A 9,394-nucleotide genomic window follows, 5' to 3' on the forward strand; every position below is an offset into this window, starting at 1 on the left:
TGCCCAGTATTATGTAAACATGTTTCCCCCCACCCCTGTAAATATATCCCAAGCTTCAGTAAATTATATATATCTATGTATGTATGTATGTGTATGTATATATATATATGTATATGTATATATGTATATGTGTTGGAGAAGGCTAAAGAATGGCAATGGATAGATAATCCAGATCTGGTGAATCAAATTATGGTCAATCAATATTCTTAGGGCAACATTTTCTTAGTTTTTCAAAGGAACCTAACCGTGATATTTTGTTTTGAAATTATGGAAGTAAATCTAGAGAGAACTTTCTAAATAGAAACTTATACATGAAACAGCATTGTATTTTAAAACAGCAATATTGTTTTTGGCTACCACATATTGCACATTGGTATGAACTTTGACTAGTACATCTTGTAAACTTCTCCCAATGCAAAACAAAACTTTTCTTCTGAGATTTTCTAGAATAACTGAAGATTTTAGTGAGAATTAGACTAAACTATTTTCATCTTTAAATCCCCACTCAATTATATCAGAGTATAAAATCTTAAATATTGTCTGCATGTATTTATGAACAATGTTCCGTAACTCTGAGAATGTTCTGATATTTCAGATCATATTATTTTTTGGTGGGGAAACAGGAGAAGGAATTTACATTTTATAATAAAAAATGTACAGATCCTGTTTTCCCAAAGAGAAAAAAATGCCTCATATAAGCATATGTTTAATAATAAAATTCCTATGGGTCATGACATATAGTTCTATAGGGCAAAAATCATAGAAACAAACTGTATTTTACACACGAGTTCTGATACATGATTAAAATCACTGGAAATGGAGAGAAATAACAATAAACAGGACACAGCCACCACATCTGTATCTTAACCATTATCCACAAGAGAAGAGAATGGCAGTATAGGGAAATAGTCTCCATGGTAATATGCAATGAGGAATTCTTGGGTCATGTGATTGTGAAAACATGGCCCATGAATAAGCACTGAAATGCTAAATACTTGAACTTTGGTTAACAGCACTGATTGGATTACCCTCCCTATGAGTATAACTTAATACTTCTTAGTAGTAAAAATATACATTAGCAAGGTGATGTAAGGTTGCAAACTGTTCTTATTCAAAACTGTTATGATGATTAGGTTGATGCAGAGACTAGCAAACTGAATGTTGTATCTTCATCCTTTGGTACCATAAGAAAGCAAGATACACCAGAACAAATTAAAAATTATTACTCCCCGCCTTTTAGAACTGCCAATGTCACTGGTCAGTATAGGTGGCAAACTATGAATAGTTATGAAATAGATTAAAGGTATGAACACATTCATGATATTCCATTCCTAGTTCACAACAAAAAAACTTGTTCTCACCAATAGTCAAGAATTATATGCTGCTTTTTTGAAGTTTTACCTTCTATTTCAATGCACTGAAACATATTATTGAGAAGGGAAGAGCAGTAATAAAAGAAATAATAGCTGCATTTCTAAGATTGGTTTAGATGAAATGAGAGATAAAATCAAGGAGTTAGTTTGAAGAGAAAAACTCAAAATAAGACCCTCACAAGATTTTGAAAAAGCTTTATTTCATATAAATTTCTAAAGTTATAACAAATAATTAAAAATATAAAAAAAAAATTATATGACAAAAGCAGTACAAAACTCACTAATTATCTTTAAAAAGAGATGGATACATTTAGACCAAAACTATAAAAAAAAATCTACTTTGAGTTTGACAGCAAGAATCCATCTATGAAACCAATGATACTTAAATAGAATAATGTAAAAGCTTTGAAATATTATATCAGTATCTAGGTGGTACATGTAGCAGAAAACCTGAGTGTCATATGGCATGATTGAAGGCAATAAAAAGAAACATTAAGAATGGAAGTTAGAAAACATAAATATACTAGAAATTTTAAAAACACTTAATAATTAAAAGAGAAAGCCAAATGCCAAGATGATATAAGAAGTTAAAGCAGCAAATACAACAAAATAAATAAGTCAACATCAATCTAAAAGGAGAGTGTAGACAGCTTCAAGTCATTTCTACAGCCTGAAATCCAAAACAATGTGAATACAAGGTACATCAAATATGAAGCAGTAAGATGATATAAAATTAAAATAATGTAGTATATGCTATAGTATAGAAATATTATATGACAATGACAGAATGGATATGTGAAAAGAGGTGAATAAAATTTGGCTTTGCCACAAAACTATAAATTTATGGTTCCAGTCGAAATCCACTATCATTGGTTCAGATGCTTCAAAGTGGCTCATGATATTTGGAAAAGCAATGCTTCATCAATCTCTTATGCAAATATCATCCCATTTTCTTTAAAATATCACATATTCTCGAAAGACAATATCAGTGATCTCTCTGAACACAAATCATTTACACGACGATGACCTTTTTGCCATGTGTTATCAACATTTGTTGCTCAAAGAATGTTTATAAACATTTAAAAGAAACTAAAATATTACAAGGCACAAGAATATGTCAAAAAGTCACACAGTAGCCCAGAAGGGCAAAGATCAGCTCATGAACAGAGTAATTATTCTATATAAACCACTCAAAAGTGCATTAATATTTCTTCTATCTTTTTGATTAAACAAAGCATTTCTATCAATTTCATACTCATACTATAAATCCACATAATAAATCTGATCATATTCAGTCTGTCAATATTTTTGATATCCAGATGGCAAACTTCTCTTTATATAAAAAATAACATCCAAACAATGTCAAGAAAATTTGACATAAAATGTTAAAATTTTAAGGAGGTCAGTTTAAGTTTACATGAGTTCTGCTTGGTCTTAAGTGCATTATCACTCCTGAATAGAACTGACCATCGTTTTTAAGTCAGAAGAGTCAAAACAGCACCAGAAACAAATCATCCCTGTCATTTATTTTGTCACTAGAGTTGTGAAGATGCTCTAAATGAATTTATGTATAAGATGCTTCAAATCAATTTTTACCTAGGATCAGCTTAAATATAAATACTTATTTAATTGCAAAAAATCAGTCATTCCTATCCACCTGTGCCTTTTAAATAGAACAATATATAATAAAGAACATTAGCAGGAGAGGGACTCATTTTCAGACCTTTTCTTTTTGAATTTCATCAATAAATGTGAGATAAAAGTAATAGATATACGATAAAGAATAATAATAGTCATAATAAATTTAGCATCTATATGGTACTTAAAATATGGAAAGCAATGTCTTATGTATATATGTGTATATGTGTGTACATATATACATACATATAGATAGATAGATACACACATATATATAGATAGATACATATATATGTATATATCAAAAAAAGCTGACAACCCTTCAACTGATGAGTAAACCAAGGTATATAGAAATAAAGTGGTCACCACACTTCGAAGATTTTAAGTCAGAGATTCTGATATGTTATCCACTTTGCCATGTGGCCATCAGAAGGCAATGGGCATACTATTATACTCTTCTGTTTCTGGCCTTATTTTTCAAATTCAAGGCCCATGAGTAGGAATTATGATATGAATTAAAGTTGAGGCAAATATTTATTTAAAAGAGTTGACATTAAATGTGTGTTTTAATACAAATCAATTTGACAAATATCCATTTGTTGCTCACTATTTACAATACATTTTATTGGATACTGGGAATGAACAGAGGAAAACTATACAGTCTCTATCTTCAAAGAGCTAACCATGTTACCTTGACCTACTCCACTTGAACTTCATTTTCTCATGTGTCCATTAAAATATTGAATTAAATATCTAAAGCTCCTAATATTCAGTAATTTTAACAATCAAAAAACATTCTAACATTCAAGGATGTTAAGTTTAGTAGTGTATTGACTACATTTCCTAGAATGATCAATACATGAATACAAACAATTTTTCCTGGCAGAAGGGTTTCTAAGTGACTTTTCTTTCTACTTACCACTATATTGAAAATACCTGAAAACGAATGTTATTAAAGCCATATAAGTAATACACAAAGAAATGGCTTTATTCAGTTTTGGGTACCTGGGTTGTTTATGGAAAATATTTGACTCTGTTGTTTTTTTTTGTTGTTGTTAAGTTATTTCAGTCATTTCTGGCTCTTTGTGAAACCATTTGGGGTTTTCTTGGCAGTTACTGGATTGGCTCGCCTTTTCCTTCTCCAGCCTATTTTACAGATGGGCAAATTGATTTAAAGATGGATAAGTGTCTTGCCCAGGGTCACATAACTAGCAAGTATCTGAGGTCAAATTTGAACTCACAAAGATCAACCTTCCTGTTTTCAGGCCTGATGCTCTATCCACTCTGTCACCTATGTATCAGTCAATAAACATTTTATAAGTGCTTAAAAAATGCCAGGTATTATGCTAGACCCAGGAGATACAAATACAAAAGTGAGACAATTTCTTCCATCAAGAAACTCATCTTTAGTTCTTAATTATTCCAAAAACCTCAGTCCTAGAAACACAGAAAATAAATTCTGTGTCTTATTTTAGGCTTTCAGAGGTATCTTTTTTTCTGAGTAAAATATTGTTAATTATATCTAATTTCTCTGGCAATATTTTAAATATAACCTGTACCCAATTCACCTAATGGAATAAATGATACTCCCCATCATCACTTCAAGTTCTCTCTTTTTTCATATTCATTCTCTGCTATCTTAACCCCTTTTCCTCTACTTCACTATTTCTGTTTTGCTCTCTGTTGTATATTAGCAATTCTCTTAAAGAAATTAGGATTCTCTTCAAGTTCCAGTGTCATACTTACTCCTCTCTTTTATTGACGTTTATTCCACTGTCCATACTCCCAGGGAGTGTACTGGTAAAAAGAAAAATGTGGAGAAAGAATGATAGAATTTCCACACAACTCACAATAAGCAGTTGAGATGCAACATAACTGAGACAGAAAAGGGCACAATAAGGCAATTAAAATTTTATTTCTTTTTTATTTAGCTCTAGGCAGTCAAGTGATGCAAATCCACATGCAACAGAGGTAGGAGAGGGACTTGGATAAAGGAGATTGAGAAATTTCAACAAAAGAACTAATTTTATTTTTATTTAGCTTCAGACACTATAGCTACTCAGCAGAGACATGGTGTTTAAAACAAAACAAACCCTTAGGCCCTATAGACACTGACTTTCAATGTGCCAAAGAAAGCAGCTACTTGTAGTAGTTGGGTTTGAAAATGGCATTTTGCCTAATGGAGAAAACAAAATAAGAACGAAAAATAAATGCCTTCCTGAAATGGATTATGTGATTGCTGAAGGTTTAGCAAAGGCCTTATTCTGTAACCCATAGGTATTTTCAGGAAGAAAAATAGTGAATTTGTAAGGGGAAAAATCTCAGTAGGTTTAGATATAATTATGGATTTTTAAATTAGGAAACACATATGTCTATGGTAAAATTCTATAACATTTTCGTTCATGAAAAGTGATTTTTTAATGAGTACAGTGCCATGCATCTGGATTTCTGTGAAACTATAATCAGATAACAATGTTTCATTCATCTGTCAGAAGCTTTTCTCCCAAGAAAGTTGGTATATGAAATGTGTTTGCACTCACTTTCACTCTTCCATTTTTGTTTTGATAGATCAAACAAAACATTAAATGTAAATATAGATTTGGATAAAGATACTATATATATATATATATATATATATATATATATATATATATACATCAGAGTAATCTGGGTTAACTCTCTTTTTTACTTTTGTAATATATGAATATGACACAATGTAATAGAAAGAACCCAAAAACTGTCAATTAGAATACCTGGTTTGTATCCCTGGTTTCATACTAACTAGTAAGTTCCAAGAAGGCAAGGTTTGTTTTATTTTTCTGTATTTCCAGAACTGAGTACAGGCCCTAAATGAATGATTGTTGATTCATTCATAGTTTTATTAAATGAGAAAAATCATCTAGCCTATTAGTCTGAGTCTCAGATATAAAATGAAGTAGTTATACCAGATAACTGAAGGATTATGATCCCTTTCCATTTAAAAATTCTATTATCCTAAATCCAAATTTTGTTTGTTTGTTTGCTGTTGAGACATATTGGACAATAACTTAAACTATCTCTTAGCTTTAGCATCCTCATCAGTGCACACAGAATAAGATTTATGTCACTTACTACAGAGAGTAAGGAAAGTGTTTTGTAACAATGAAGTGCACAATAAATGTCAGCTGTTAGTATTTTTATTTAACCCCTAGATAGTGTATAATCAAAACCACAAATTTGGGGGGCAGCTAAAGTGGTGCAGTGAGTAAAGCATCAGCCTTGGAGTCAGGAGGACCTGAGTTTGGTTCTGGCCTCAGACACTTAACACACACACACACACACACACACACACACACACATAACAACCATGTAACCTTGGGCAAGTTACTTAACACCATTTGCCCTCCAAAAGGCAAACAAAACAATACAAAAAAACCAAATTTTTTCACGTCTTAAAATGAAAATGAAGAATCTATTGTTATGATTTCTTTCTAAGTGACCAATTAATTTATAAACAGAATATATTAAAATAGTTGTTTTATAATTAAAATTTTGAATGATAATAAAGTTGAATAAAAAACAATAATAAAAGATAAAAACAGTCTGATATAATCTCTTTTTTTGCATTTTTTGGAGGGATGAATGCAGAGCAGTTGGGGTTAAGTGATTTGCCCAAGGTCACACAGCTAGTAAGTGTTAAATGTCTAAGGCCAGATTTGAGCTCAGGTGCTCCTGACTTCAGTGCCAGTGCTCTATTCACTGTGCCACCTAGTCACCCTGTTATCTGTTTGTAATTATGTCAGGTGCTAGTACCTTTACCCCAACAATAATAAATAATTAAAAAAATCTTTATGTTCGTTATGTGTGATTTGTGTCTGTTTATATGTGGGCATGTAGTTTTCTTAGACAGGACATAAGCTTCTCAGAGGTGGGGGTATTTTTGTTTGTTTTATTTTTTAATTGTTGAAACTAGTTCATGGACTAGTTTGCAGTAGACACAATGAATTTTAATTGATTAATTGATTTCAAGACTGAAATATAAACTAGATTATAATCTCCATGAGGAATGGATCATCCTTTATGCAAAATTTTTTCTTTTCCTTAGTTATTTTATATATACACATAATTATAAATATTAATACTTCAAGGTATTTTATACATATTAATTTAATTAAAAGTAATATGTGGGGCAGAGCTAAGATAAAGCAGAGTCAGCAACACAGCTAACCTCTCTGAACATTTCCTTCCAAACAACTTTAAAATAATGCCTCAAATTAAATTCTGGAGTGGCAGAGCCAACAAAAGGTCATGGTGAGACATATTTATAGCACAAAACAACTTAGGAGGTCTGCAGGAGAGGTCTGTGATACCAGAGGTTAACCTGTGGCATGGTACATGTAGCTACAACACTAGTAGCAGACCTGGGAGGGGGCTACAACAGAGGGTGCAGGAGATTAGGGAATTCTCATCCCACTCTCAGCTAGATTTGGCAAAGGTATCAGACAAGCGGTCAAAAAGATATTACAGAAAACCCTTTGCTGGCACTGGGCGCAGGACCCTGTTGCATTGCCCATATGTGGTTCTGAATGGCAATTCTAATGAGAAAAACACTTGAGCTTGGGACAGCAAGAAAACAGGAGCCCTAGTCTCAGTCCCAAGGCAGAAACGAGCCCTAGTGCTAGAGGCTTCAGGAGAGGAGGGACATGGTCTCAGTTCCAAGGCCAAAAGGATTATTACCTCTTGCAGCAGCAAGGGAGCAAAGTCCTTTCCTGGATAAAGACTAGATCATAGGTCAGATTGAAATATAGATTAAAATCATTTGGAACATAAATAATCTAATTCTATAGAATGAGTGCGTCAAAGAACAAATGTGTAAAGAATAGTTTCATTAAAAAATGATCACAATGAAACAGCATGCCAAAATTTGTTGGATATAGCCAAAGAACTTAGGGAAAATTTTACATCTCTGTATGCTTGCATCAACAAAGTAGAAAAAGAGCAGATTAAAAAAATCTAGAAAAGAATAAATAAAAATCTGGTGAATCAAAATCCTGAAAATCAAAAAAATATTAATTAAATTGAATGTAAGGGAACCACTGAACTAATACATTAAAAATATGAGCTAGTTTTATGAAAAAAAAATCTAAACCATTGATTAACTTGAGCATAAAAGAAAGAAGAAAATCAAATTATCAGTATCAAAAAAAGTGAATGAAAAAAATGAAGATGAATTAAAGCAATTTAGGAATTATTTTGTCCAGTTATATGCCAACAAATCTAAAAATCTCAATAAAATGAATGAATATTTACATAAATTTATAAATTGCCCAGATTCACAGAAGAAAAAATATATTAAAATAAGCCACTCTTAGAAAAAAGTTGTAAATGCATTCCTTAAGAAAAAATCTGCAGAACCAGATGGATTCACGAGTGAATTCTAACAAACATTTTTTTAAAATCAATTCTAATAATATTTAAACTATTTGGAAAAATAGGTAAAGAAGGAGTCCTACCAAAATCCTTTTACAATGGCAGTTTAGTACTGATACCTAAAATAAGAAGAGGAAAAGCTGAAATAAAACCATAGACCAATTTCCCTAATGAATATTGATGAAAATATTAAATTACACACTAGCAAGGAAATTATAGCAATATATAACAAAGATCATACACTATAACCAGGTGGAATCTGTACCAGGAATTCAGGACAGGTCCAATATTAGGAAATCTACCAAAATAAGTGACAATATTAATAACAAAAGTAATTTTAAAATTATATCAAGAGATGCGGAAAAAAAGTATGAACAAAATACAAACTAATTCTTTCTAAAAATACTAGAGAACATAGGATTAAATGGTGCTTTCTTTAAAATAAGATGTCTCCATCTAAAATCAAAAACAAGAATTAGCTATAATGCAGATATGCTAGAAAGCCTTCCCAAGAAGATTAATGGTGAAATAGGTGTGCCTATTATCACTAATATCATTCAATATAGTACCAGAAATGCTATCTATAACAATAAGAGAAGGAAAAGAAATTGAAGTAATTAGAACAGGCAATGAGGAAACAAAACTATAATCCTTTTCAGATGATATAATAATGTATTTAGAGAATCAAGTGAAAAACTAGTTGAAACAACTAACAACATTAGCACAATTGCAGGATATGAATACATCTGAAAGAATCATCTGCATTTTTTTGTTACCAACAAAGTACAGAAACAAGAGATAGAAAAGGAAATACATTTAAAATAATTGCAGGCAGTATAAAAATACTTGATAATCTTTGGGTTAAGACAAATCCAAGAAATATATGAACACAATTGTAAAACATTTTTCACACAAATAATGTCAGATCTAAACACTTGAAAAAATATCAGTTGCTAATGGGGATACTAATCTAG

The sequence above is a fragment of the Petaurus breviceps genome, unplaced genomic scaffold (genome assembly GCF_028583685.1).
Source record: "Petaurus breviceps papuanus isolate PSGF00001 unplaced genomic scaffold, PetGlider_PUasm1.0 90804, whole genome shotgun sequence".
NCBI classification, from domain to species: domain Eukaryota; kingdom Metazoa; phylum Chordata; class Mammalia; order Diprotodontia; family Petauridae; genus Petaurus; species Petaurus breviceps.